At 40.3% G+C, this 12,990-nt stretch overlaps 1 protein-coding gene across 4 annotated transcripts in view; it reads left to right on the forward strand.

The window, feature by feature from the left end:
- The window catches only part of MICU1 (mitochondrial calcium uptake 1), a 260,802-nt gene that overhangs the window by 37,378 nt on the left and 210,434 nt on the right, over window positions 1-12,990 (forward strand). For 2 of the 4 annotated variants that reach the window (XM_063727353.1, XM_063727354.1), the window contains exon 2: window positions 9,034-9,192. The exons of the other annotated variants lie outside the window; for them this stretch is intronic. The gene's annotated coding sequence lies outside the window, so the exon portion shown is untranslated. The remainder of the gene's footprint in view (window positions 1-9,033; window positions 9,193-12,990) is intronic. 4 annotated transcript variants of the gene reach the window in all.

A 12,990-nucleotide genomic window follows, 5' to 3' on the forward strand; every position in this document is an offset into this window, starting at 1 on the left:
GTGTGCCACCACGCCTGGCCGCTTTTTGTTTCTTTATTGCATCCCTAATTGGTCTTGCTAGAACTTAGTACTGTGTTGAATGAAAGCAGTGAAAGTAGACATCCTTGCCTTGTTCTTGATCTTAGAGGAAAAGCTTTCAGTTTTTTACCATTGAGTGCGATGTGTGCTCTGGGTTTTCCATATATGGCTTATTTTGAGATAGTTTCCTTCTCTTCCTAGTTTGTTAAGTGTTTTTATTATGAAAGAGTGTGGAATTGGGTGGGCATGGTGTCTCATGCCTGTAATCTCAGCACTTTGGGAGGGCGAAGTGGGTAGATTACCTGAGGTCAGGAGTTCAAGACCAGCCTGGCCAACATGGTGAAACCCTGTCTCTACTAAAAATACAAAAGGAATTAGCCAGGCATGGTGCCAGGTGTCTGTAATTTCAGGTACTTGGGTGGCTGAGGCAGGAGAATCGCTTGAACCCGGGAGGCAGAGGTTGCAGTGAGCCAAGATTGTGCCATTGCTCTCCAGCCTGGGCAACAAGAGTGAAACTCCATCTCAAAAAAAAAAAAAGAAAGAAAAGAAAGTGTATGGAATTTTGGGAAATGCTCTTTCTGCACGAATTGAGATGATCATGTAGATTTTTCTTCATTCTGTTAATGTTGTATATTGCGTTAATTAGTTTTCATCTGTTGAACCATCCTTGGATTCTAGGAATAAATCCCACTTTGTCATGGTGTCTAAGTGTTTTATTATGCTGCTGCATTTGGTTTGCTAGTATTTTGTTTAGGATTTTTATACCAGTATTCATAAGGGATATTGGTCTATAGTTTTCTTGTAGTGTCTTTGTCTGGCTTTGATATTAGTGTAATGTTGGCCTCAAAGAATGAGTTAGGAAGTGTTTCCTCTTCTTCAATCTTGTGGAAATGTTCTTAGTAGGATTAGTGTTAGTTTTTCTTTAAATGTTTAGTAGAATTCACCAGTGAAACCATCTGGACCAGGAATTTTCTTTGTTGGGAGAATTCTTTTTTTTTTTTTTTCCTTGAAACAGGGTCTCAGGCCGGGCATGGTGGCTCACACCTGTAATCCCAGCACTTTGGGAGGCTGTGGCAGGCAGATCACGAGGTCAGGAGTTCGAGATCAGCCTGACCAACATGTGAAACCTCATTTCCACTAAAAATACAAAAATTAGCCAGGCATGATGGCAGGTGCCTGTAATCCCAGCTACTCAGGAGGCTGAGGCAGGAGAATCGCTTGAACCTGGGAGGTGGAGGTTGCAGTGAGCCGAGATCGGGCCACCGCACTCTGGCTTGGATGACAGAGCTAGACTCTGTCTCAAAAAAAAAAAAAAACAAAAAAACAGGGCCTCACTTTGTCGCCCAGGCTGGAGTCCAGTGTTGAATGTTGGCTCACTGCAACCTCTGCCTCTTGGGTTCAAGCAATCCTCCTGCCTCAGCCTCTCAAGTAGCTGAGATTACAGGCACATACACCACACCTGGCTAATGTTTGTATTTTTGGTAGAGATGGGGTTTAGCCATGTTGCTCAGGCTGGTGTGCTCAAGTGATCTGCCTGCCTTGACCTCCCAAAGTGCTGGGATTACAAGCGTGAGCCACCGCACCTGGCCTTTATTGGGAGAATTCTGACTACTGATTTAATCTACTAATTAGAGACCCTTTCATTCTAATTTGGGGTGATTTAATCATGGTAGTTTCTGTGTTTTCTAGGAATTGGTCCATCTCATCTAGGTTTCCCAATTTGTTGGTATACAGTTGTTCATAGTACTGTCTTATAATCCCTTTTATTTCTGTAAAATCTGTAGTAATATCACCACTTTCATTTCTGATTTTGGTCAGCCAAGGCTTCTCTCTTCCTTCTTAGTACATCTAGCTAAAGGTGTGTGGATTTTTTTGATTTTTTTCAAATAACCAGCTTTTGGTTTTATTGATTTTTCTCTATTTTTTTTCTCTTTTTCATTCATTTTTGTTCTAATCATTATTATTATCTTCATTATGCTAACTTTAGATTTAGTTTGTTCTTCTTTTTCTAGTTCCATGAGTTGTAAAGTTAGGTTGTTCAGCTGCGATCTTTCTTGTGCTTTTAATGTACTCATTTTGTACCTTTAAATTTCCCCCTTAGCACTGCTTTTGCTGCATCCCCCATGTTTTGTTTTTGTTTCATTCATCTCTAAGTATGTTCTAATTTCTTTTGTGACTGCTTCTTTGATTCATTGGTTAAGAGTGTATTGTTAATTTTCACAAATTTATGAATTTTCCAGTTTTACTTTTGTTACTGATTTCTAACTTTATCCTGTTGTGGTCAGAGAAGATAATTTATAAGTAATCTATGTTTCAAAATCTATTGAGACTTAATTTGTGGCCTCACTTTTAGCTCATTCTGATAAATGTTCCACGTACCCTCGAGAAGAATGTGTTTGCTGTTGTTGGGTAGAGTGTTCAGTAGGTGTCCGTTGTATCTGGTTGGTTTACTGTGTTATTTGTCTTCTGTGTTTTTTTTTAAATTTATTTTTATTTATTTATTTTTTTGATTTTTTGAGACTGTGTCTTGCTCTGTCTCCCAGGCTGGAGTGCAGTGGCGTGATCTCAGCTCACTGCAACCTCCGCCTCCTGGGTTCAAGCAATTCTCCTGCCTCAGCCTCCTGAGTAGCTGGGATTACAGGCACACCCCACCATGCATGGCTAATTTTTTGTATTTTTAGTAGAGACGGGGTTTCACCACACTGGCCAGGCTGGTCTCGAACTCCTGACCTCGTGATCTGCCCGCCTCAGCCTCCCAAAGTGCTGGGATTACAGGCGTGAGCCACCGCACCCGACCTGTCTTCTGTTTTCTTACTTATCTTCTATGTGGTTGTTCTATCCATTATCGAGAGCAAGGTTTGCAGGCTCTACCTATTATTCTAGAACTGTCTATTTCTACCTTCATTTCTGTCAGTTTTGCTTCATATTTTGATGGCCTGTCATTAAGTGTATAAATGTTTATAATTATTATATCTTTTTGCTGTTTTGAACCTTTTATTGATATATAATGTGCTTTTTTGTCTCTTGTAAACTTTTTTGACTTAAAGTCTATTTGTTTGATATTAGTATAGCCACGCCTGCTCTCTTTTGGTTACCATTTGCATGGAATATCTTTTTCCATCTTTTTATGTTCAGCTTCCTTGTGTCTTTGGATCTAAAGTGAGTCTGTTGTATACAGTACGTAGTTAAGTCATGTTTTTGAAAAAATCTGTTTTGCCAGTATGTCTTTTGATTGGAGAGCTTGATCCATTTATATTTAAAGTAATTACTGATAAGGAGAGACTCATATGCTGATAGATTTTTTTTTTCTTTCCGACAGTATCTCACTATGTTGCACAGGCTTGAATGAGGGGCTGTTCACAGGCATTATAGTGTATTGCAGCCTGAAACCCAAATACAGTGTGATAAACTAATAATTTTTTGGAATGCATTAGTCTTTTAAATTGTGTAGGAAACAAAATATGGAGTTAATAAACCAAAATTACAAAAGCACTAGCTTTTAGTCTAATGGTCGTTTAAAAATATTAGTTATTAAAAAAATCTATCTTTGCTCCTATGGTTTTATCATTTATCAAATTTCTTTATGTATTTCAGTCTATTTCTGGTCTTTCCATTCAGTTCCATTGACCTATTTTTGTATTCATAAATACCATAGTTCCCTATTCTTATATATGTTTTATTATATGTTTTAATGTCTTATAGGGCTGTTCCCCACCCCCATTCTCTAAGGGTTTTTTTTTTTCCTTTAGTATTTTTCTGGCTATTTTTCCATGTTTGTTTTTCATATAAACTTGTTTAACTCCATAACAAATAAAGCATATTGGTATTTTTAATGAGACTACATTAAATCTATATATTTGCTTAGCAAAAAGGGTTTATGATGTTGAGTTACCTTGTCTAAGTAAAATGTAGACTCCATTTGAGTCTTCAGAAGAAGCATTTCCTCAGTTAGAATTGTTTATTCCTATTTGGTCTAATGTGTTGCTGTTGTAACTGAGATTTCCACTACCATTATGTCCTTTTTTTTTTCCCCTGAGACGGAGTTTCAGTCAGTCGCCCAGGCTGGAGTGCAGTGACGCAATCTCGGCCCACTGCAACCTCCGCCTCCTGGGTTCAAGCAATTCTCCTGCCTTGGCCTCCTGAGTAGCTGGGATTACAGGCGCCTGCCACCACGCCCAGCTAATTTTTTGTATGTTTAGTAGAGACGGGGTTTTACCATGTTGGTCAGGATGGTCTCAAACTCCTGACCTCAGGTGATCCACCCACCTCGGCCTCCCAAAGTACTGGGATTACAGGCGTGAGTCACTGTGCCCAGCCCATTATGTCCTGTAACAGGTTATTGTTTTTATACATGAAGGCTATTGATTTCTCTACGTTAATTTCATGACTTGCCACCTTAGTGGGATTTTTTGTTGTTTGAATTAGTTTTACAATGAATTCTTTAAGGCATTGGCTCAACCTGGACTGATTTTTCCCCCAAGGGGAACTTGTTAATGTCTAAAGACATTTTTGGTTGTCATAACTGGGTGGAGATGGTGCTGCTGGCATCTAGCATGTGAAAGCCAGAGGTGGTGCTAAACATCCTACAATGCATAGGACAGCCCCCTCACAGCCAAGCATTATCTCGTCAAAATGCCAATAGTGCCATGGTTTGGGAAACTGTGTTTTCCAGGTTTACTATCATATCATTTTCTAATAGAAATAGTTTTATTTCCTCTTTACCAATTCTTATGTCTAATTGAGTTTTCTTGTCTAACTACACTAACCAATTCCTATTATACTATGTTGAACAGTGGTGGAAATAGTGGCCATACTTGCATTGTTCCTATTCTTAGTGGAAATGCCTTTGGTATTTCTTCATTAAAGAAGATACTGGCTTTAGAGCTAAAGTATGTGTAATTGGGGAGAAAATGTAAGTTGTTTTTTTCCTTTCCCTCATAGATTCTTAGTTGAGACACTCTCTCTATTAGTCCATTCTTGCACTGCTATATATAAAAAAAACAACCTCAGACTGGGTAATTTATGAAGAAAAGAGGTTTAATTGACTCACGGTTCTGCAGGCTGTACAGGTAGCATGGCTGGGGAGTTCTCAGGAAACTTTCAATTATGGCAGAAGGTAAAGGGGAAGCAGGCTTGTCTTCACATGGCCAGAGCAGGAGAGAGAGAAGTACTACACACTTTTAAACAGCCAGATCTCATGAGAACTCACTCACTGTCACAGAACAGCATGGGGAAAATCTGCCCCCCATGATCCAGTCACCTCCTACGAGGCAACTCCTCCACCACTGGCAATTACAATTAAATGTGAGATTTAGGTGGGGACATAAATCCAAACCATGTCACTCTCCAAAACAAAAATCAGATTAACAAGAAAAAGACAAGTTTATTGACCCACGCTGTACCCATCACACAGGAGAAGCCTCAGTTTAAAAGTGTTTTTCTCTCAAAGAAGTGGCTTAGAGACCTTGCTTAAATAGTATTTTATTAAATTAAAATTTTATTTATTTATTTGTTTTATTTATTTATTTATGATAGAGTCTCACTCTGTCTCCCAGGCTGGAGTGCAGTGGTGCGATCTCAGCTCACTGCAACCTCCGCCTCCCAGGCTCAAGCCATTCTCGTGCCTCAGACACCAAGGTAGCTAGGATTACAGACATGCACCACCATGCCCAGCTAATTTTGTTGTTGTTGTTGTCGTTGTATTTTTAGTAGAGACAGGGTTTCACCATGTTGCTCAGGCTGATCTCGAACTCCTGGCTTCAAGTGATCTGTGTGCTTTGGCCTTCCAAAGTGCTGTGATTACAGGTTTGAGCCACTGCGCCTGGCCAATTTTTTTTTTTTGAGACATGCTGCCACTCTGTTGTCCAGGCTGGGGTGTAGTGGCATGATTCCTCACTGTAACCTCAAACTCCTGGGCTCAAGAAATCCTCTCACCTTAGCCTCCTGAGTAGCTAGGACTACAGGCACACACCACCATGCCTGGCTAATTTTTTATTTTTTGTAGTTGTGGGGTCTTGCTGTATTGGCTAGTCTTATACTCCTGGACTCAAGCAATCCTCTTCCTCAGTCTCCCAAGGCACTGGGATTACAGACACTTTTGATAAAAAGTATTTTCAGAGTTAATGTAGACTTACTTTTACTTGTGATACTTTTCTATTAACCTTAGGCTCTATTGCTAGTTCTCTTCTTTATTCATGACATTTTTCTCAGTCTGCCTTTGTTCACTGCCTTTGCTCAAAGAGCCTTGAGGTGAAAGGTGTAGGGGAGGAGCATGAGAGGTCATGCCCCGAGATTTGGTGCTTTTTCTCTTTCTGCTTAGTATCATTTTGAAGTTTAGGCATCCTGTCTTCAAAACATGCTAGGGTTGTGGTTTTCATGCAGTGTTATTTTCCCCTTATGGTTTTTGCATTGTTTTTGGAGAAAATAATGGAAGAGAGAGACATAGGCATGTGCCATAGTCTTCAGCTACACCTGTTGTCTTTAAAACACACACATTTCATAGAAAAACCTCAAACAAACAAACAAACTGATTTCATATTTTGGTTTGATGATTAAGATTTAATTAATATTCCAGGAGCCTTTAGGTCTAGGAAATCCCAAGTGAATAATCAAATACAGTCAGCTATTTATATCTATGAGTTTTTTTTTTTTGAGATGGAGTCTCGCTGTGTTGCCCAGGCTGGAGTACAGTGGCACGATCTTGGCTCCCTGCAACCTCCATCTCCTGAGTTGAAGTGATTCTCCTGCCTCAGCCTCCCGAGTAGCTGGGATTACAGGCATGCACCACCATGTCCGGCTGAATTTTTGTATTTTTAGTAGAGATGGGGTTTCACCATGTTGGTCAGGGTGGTCTTGAACTCCTGACCTGAGGTGATCCACCCGCCTCGGCCTACCAAAGTGCTGGGATTACAGGTGTGAGCCACAGTGCCTGGCCTTTATCCATGGGTTCTTTATTCATGGATTCAACCAATCATGGATTAAAAATATTTGATGCTGGGCATGGTGGCTCACAACCATAATTCCAGAACTTTGGGAGGCTAAGGTGGGAGTGTGGCTTGAGCTCAGGAGTTTGAGACTAGCTTAAGCAACATAGCAAGACCTCATCTCTACTAAAAATAAAAATAAAAATTAGCTGGATGTGGTGGTGTGCACCTGTAGTCCAAGCTACTTGGAGGCTGAGTCAGGAGAACTGCTTGAGCCTGGAAGAGAGAGGCTGCAGTGAGCTATGACTATGCCACTGCACTCCAGCTCAGGCAACAGAGCGATACCCTGTCTCAAAAAAAAAAAAAAAAAATTGAAAAAATAATTCAAAAACAATACAATGAAAAGTTATACAAATTAAAAATACAATGTATAATAACTATTTACATAGCATTTACATTGTATTAAGTATTATAAGTTATCTAGGGATGGTTTAGAGTATATGACAGGATGTGCATAGTTTGAATGCAAATATTATACCATTTTACATAAGATACTTGAGCATCTGGGATTTTGGTGTCTATGAGGGTCCTGGAACCTATCCCTTGCAGATACTGAGGGATTACTGTATTGGTTAACTGGTTAACAGCACCTTATTGGATTAACCCTATAGTAAGAATTGTTTAAACAGAAACATTTAAAATGAATTTTTTTTTTTTTTTTTTTTGAGACAGAGTCTCGCTCTGTCGCCCAGGCTGGAGTGCAGTGTCGCCCAGGCTGGAGTGCAGTGCTTCAAGTGATTCTCCTGCCTCAGTCTCCCGAGTAGCTGGGATTACAGGCACGCACTACCATGCCTGGCTAATTTTTGTATTTTTAGTAGAGATAGGGTTTCACCATGTTGGCTAGGCTGGTGTTGAGCTCCTGACCTCAGGTGATCTGCCTGTTTCGGCCTCCCAAAGTGCTGGGATTACAGGCGTGAGCCACCGCACCCGGTCTAAAATGAAATTTTATGTTATATACTAAGATTCTGTCACTGCTGATGTTGCTACAAGGTATACAAACTGAGGATAAAATGTTTGAACTCTAAAACAGAGTTTGAAGTTGAAATGTATCTTAGTTTTAGATAAAAAATGAACTTACTAAAAATACAAAAATTAGCTGGGCATGGTGGTGGGCACCTGTAGTCCCAGCTGCTTGGGAGGCTGAGGGGTGAGAATCGCTTGAACCGGGAGGTGGAGGTTGCAGTGAGTGAAGATTTCACCACTGCACGCCAGCCTGGGGGACAGAGGGAAACTCTGTCTCAAAAAAAAAGAACCTAAAATCAAAGATGTTTGAGAGAGGTGGAGAGTAAAAAATGGTTTTCCACAAATGCTTTCTTCTAGACTATTCCTCTGTCCTTTTGCTTCTACCCACCCTGACCTCTTCCTTGTGCAAGTCAATACTTTCTTGGCTCTAATTTCCTTTGGAGCAGTGTTTAAACTTTCCTTATTGATAGCTCATTTTTTCATCCTGTAGTTTTTTAATGGCTCTTAGGTACATTAAAAAGTATTTATTAGGCCCAGAGTGGTGGCTCACACGTATAATCCCAGCACTTTGGGAGGCTGAGGTAGGCAGATCACTTGAGCTCAGCAGTTCAAGACCACCCTGGGCAACATAGTGAAACCCCAGCACTTCAAAAAATGGCCAGGTGTGTGGCATGTGCCTGTAGTCCCAGCTACTCAGAGGCTGAAGTGGGAGCATTGCTTGAGCCCTGGAGGTGGAGGCTGCAGTGAGCCATCATTGCACCACTGCACTCCAGCTTGGGCAACACAGCGAGACCCTGTCTCCAAAAAAAAAAGTATGTATTAACTATTAAAGCTCTATACCTACTTAATTTCCAAGACTTGAATTGAAAATCAAATTAGAGATGATATTTTATGGAAATTTTACATATTGAAACCTTATTTATGATCTGAACACATTAATACATTATAGAGGTTTTAGACATCATTGTTTCTGTAATTACCTGAATGGTTGGTTTTTGCTTTAAATAAGTGTATCTTTGGTTGATTTATTTTTTTCTTTTTCTTTTCCATATTTCGTTTTTCTGTGCAGTTATTTGGAAGGGCAGATTTTCACCCTTTACTACTTCTTCCTTCACCAGACGTAAGTTTCAGGTTTTATTGTTGCAGTAAAAAGGCTGTATGGCGTTTTAAGAAGGTGAACCATGGAGGTTCTTGGTGGATAAAGGACTGTTTCAGAGAGTATCAGAAGGTGAAGTACTGTGGAATGTTGACCTGCTTTTTTGATAGCATCTTTCCTTAACAGAACATGTGCAAAGCTTCTGTCTCAAACCTAACATTTCTGTGAGATGATTCTTGTTTCTACAATTATCATTTTATACTGTAGAGACTTGTGTAACTTAAATTAACTTTACATTCTCATCCAGATCATTTAAAATAGCTTTCTCTGCTGTTGGAAGATACTTGTCAGAACAGGCTTAGCTGAAGTGTGAGCTTTTCTCATTTATTGTGTCACTAATGTCACTTTAAGCTATGAAATGTATCTTTTCTGGACATGAACGTTAATCTACTGTATTTTGGCAGTCATTCTAGTGTCTTCAATGAAGAACTTGAAATATTCATTTCATCTAAAAAAACTATAGAGATGTTTAAAAAATGATTTGGCATAATTAAATTCTAATATAGTGTTATGTTTTGAGCAGTATCTTAGTTTTACAGTACACATTGTATTTCTAGTAGCTTATCCCATTCCTCAAATAATTTCATGTATGTATTATCATCTAGCAATAAAATGTTAGAGGGCTCTAAGATAATGCATTCAGGCCAGGCGAGGTGGCTCACACTTGTAATCATGCCTTGGGAGGCCAAGGCAGGCGGATCACCTGAGGTCAGGAGTTCAAGACCAGCCTGGCCAACATGGTGAAACCCCATCTCTACTAAAAATACAAAAATCAGCCAGGTGTGGTAGCACACAGTTGCAGTCCCAGCTACTTGGAAGACTGAGGCAGGAGAATCGCTTGAACCCGGGAGGCAGAAGTTGCAGTGAGGTAAGATGGCACCACTGCACTCCAGCCTGGGCAACAGAGGAAGACTCTGTCTCAAAAAAAAAAAAAAAATGCATTCAGCCAAACTATTTTGTGAAGAATAGTTAGCGCTTTCCTACCCTAAGTAAATCTTCCTTGAAGCCTATGTTGAGCCCTTTCCACTTCCCAACCTAATGTAATTGAATCCCTGTTAATATGTTCTTGTAGCCCTTGCTTTTTTTTTTTCCTGCCTTGTATTAAGGCTATTTTTGTTTTTTCTTTTTTGTTAACAGACAGGGTCTCGCTACATTGCCCAGCCTGGACTGCAGTGCTGTTCACAGGCCCAGTCCCACTACTGGTCAGCATGGGAGTTTTGGCCTGCTCTGTTTCTAACCTGGCCTGGTTCACCCCTCCTTAGGCAACCTGTTGGTGTTACCATATTGATGCTGAACTTAATGTGGACACCCGATGGTCATGTAGCACACTATAGCCCAGAACTCCTGGGCTCAAATGATCCTCCTGCCTCAGCTTCCTGAGTAGCTGGGACTACAGGCATGTGCCACAATGCCCAGTGGTTCTTTTTTTTTTTTTTTTTTTTTTTTTTGAGACAAGGTCTTGCTCTATCACCTAGGCTGGTGTGCAGTGGCATGATCATGGCTTGCTCACTGTAGCTTTGACCTCCTGGGCACAAGTGATCTTCCCACCTCAGACTCCTGACTAGTGGAGAATACAGGCTTGTGCCACCATGCCCAAGTAATTTTTTTAAATTTAATTTTAAAAAACTAAATTTTTTGTAGAGACAAGGTTTTGCCATGTTGTCCAGGTTGGTCTTGAACGTGACAAGGTTCAAGATTGCTTGAGCTCAAGCAGTTCACCCACCTTGGCCTCCCAAAATGCTGGGATTACAGGCATGAGCCATTGCTCCCAGCCACATTATGGTTATTTGAATAGTTGTTTTATCTTCACTACTAAATTATAAGGTGTTTGTGGGCAAAGACTATGTCTTGTTTATCTTTGTGCCTCTTGCTGTGTCCTCGCAAAATACTTTGCTCAATAAATAATGATCTGAATGAAATAATGACAATTGGACATTTTAGATTATGATTTGCTTAAATGAATGAGACTAATATAGGATACTGTCTCATTAAAAACCACTCAGGGCTAGGCATGGTGGCTCACACCTGTAATCCCAGCACTTTGGGAGGCTGAGGCGGGCAGGTCATCTGACGTCAGTAGTTCAAGATCAGCCTGACCAACATGGTGAAATCCCATCTCTACTAAAAATACAAAATTACCCAGGCGTGGTGGCGCATGCCTGTAATCCCAGCTACTAGGGAGGCTGAGGCAGGAGAATCACTTGAACCTGGGAGGCAGAGGTTGCAGTGAGCTGAGATTGCGCCATTGCTCTCCAGCCTGGGCAACAAGAGTGAAAACTCCATCTGAAAACCAAAAACCAAAAACCAAAAACAAAAACACTCAGGATGACCTTGTTTCTCCAAAATGTACAAAGTACCTTTATATTTTATTTTTCTGAAATGAACTCTTAAAACCGGAAAAGGACTTAGAAAGTCTTTTTCTAAGACAAAATAAAAAGATGCACCAGTGCCCTGCATCTTCCAGAATATAGTCTCAGTGAAGAAGGCTTTTACTGGTCACATGGCTGGCTGGTAGTAGAACTAGAATGATAAGCTAAGTTTTTTGTATTTACTCTAGTGTAATTGAGTAGTAACTCTTGTTAGTTCTGTTGGTAGTAACTTCAAATGCGTTAATTGACAGAGTCTTGCTCTGTCACCCAGGCTGGAGTGCAGTGGTGTGATCTTGGCTCACTGCAACCTCCGCCTTCCAAGTTCAAGTGATTCTCCTGCCTCAGCCCCCTGAGTAGCTGGGATTACCGGCAGGCACCATCATGCCCAGCTAATTTTTGTATTTTAGTAGAGACAGGGTTTCACCATGTTGGCCAGGCTGGTCTCAAACTTCTGACCTCAAGTGATCTGCCCACCTTGGTCTTTCAAAGTGCTGGGATTACAGGTGTGAGCCATAGTGCCTGGCCTCATTAAGTCTTAAATACAAACATAACAGATGCTAACTTTTTTCACTTTTCTCCTAGGTTCATGGCAGCTATTGTTATCATAGATGGCAAATGTTTTGTGATAACATACGCCCTTTGCAAAAAAGCAGTATTGCACATATCAGTGAAATATATGCATTTGTTTATGCTTGCACTATTGCCTAATGTGTATTTAATAAGTTGTTCTAGGTTGCAGTTTTAATAAAATAGATTAAGAAAAAGTGCATCCATCTGTGTGTGGAGCACTAAGGTAATTATGTCACTTCTCCTCAGTCGAATTGGGCATACTGTAATTTTTAGTATGGAGTTTGGCATCTTGTTTGCTATTATAATTCATTCAGATTTTCCATTGTCTTTTTTTTTTTTTTTTTCTGTTTTCAAAGGTAAATGTGGCAGAATAATAATTATGTTTTCCAGTAATTTGTGAAGATGAAACTTCTGGAATATTTTTGAGAACCTTGTTGCTGTTTAGATTAAATCATTGTTTTCCATAGGGAAATGAATGGATAATTTATTCAAGTATTTTGAAAGTATAATCAGCCATTAGAAAGCAAAAGCTTGGCCGGGCACAGTGGCTCACGCCTGTAATCCCAGCACTGTGGGAGGCTGAGGTGGGTGGATCACCTGAGGTCAGGAGTTCAAGACCAGCCTGGCCAACATGGTAAAACCCCGTCTCTACAAAAAATACAAAAGTTAGCCAGGTGTGGTGGCGCACGCCTGTAGTCCCAGCTACTCAGGAGGCTGAGGTGGGAGAATCACTTGAACCCAGGAGGTGGAGGTTGTGGTGAGCCGAGATCGTGCCGTTGCACTCCAGCCTGGGTGACAATGTGAGACTCTGTCTCAAAAATAAATAAATAAATAAATAAATAAATAAATAAATAAATCAGCAAAAGCTTGGATGAAAATCTTTCCAGTCAGTAGTGGTAGAGCTCAGATTGAATTGGAAAAGTATTGAAAT

The sequence above is a fragment of the Pongo abelii genome, chromosome 8 (genome assembly GCF_028885655.2).
Source record: "Pongo abelii isolate AG06213 chromosome 8, NHGRI_mPonAbe1-v2.0_pri, whole genome shotgun sequence".
In the NCBI taxonomy this organism is placed as follows: domain Eukaryota; kingdom Metazoa; phylum Chordata; class Mammalia; order Primates; family Hominidae; genus Pongo; species Pongo abelii.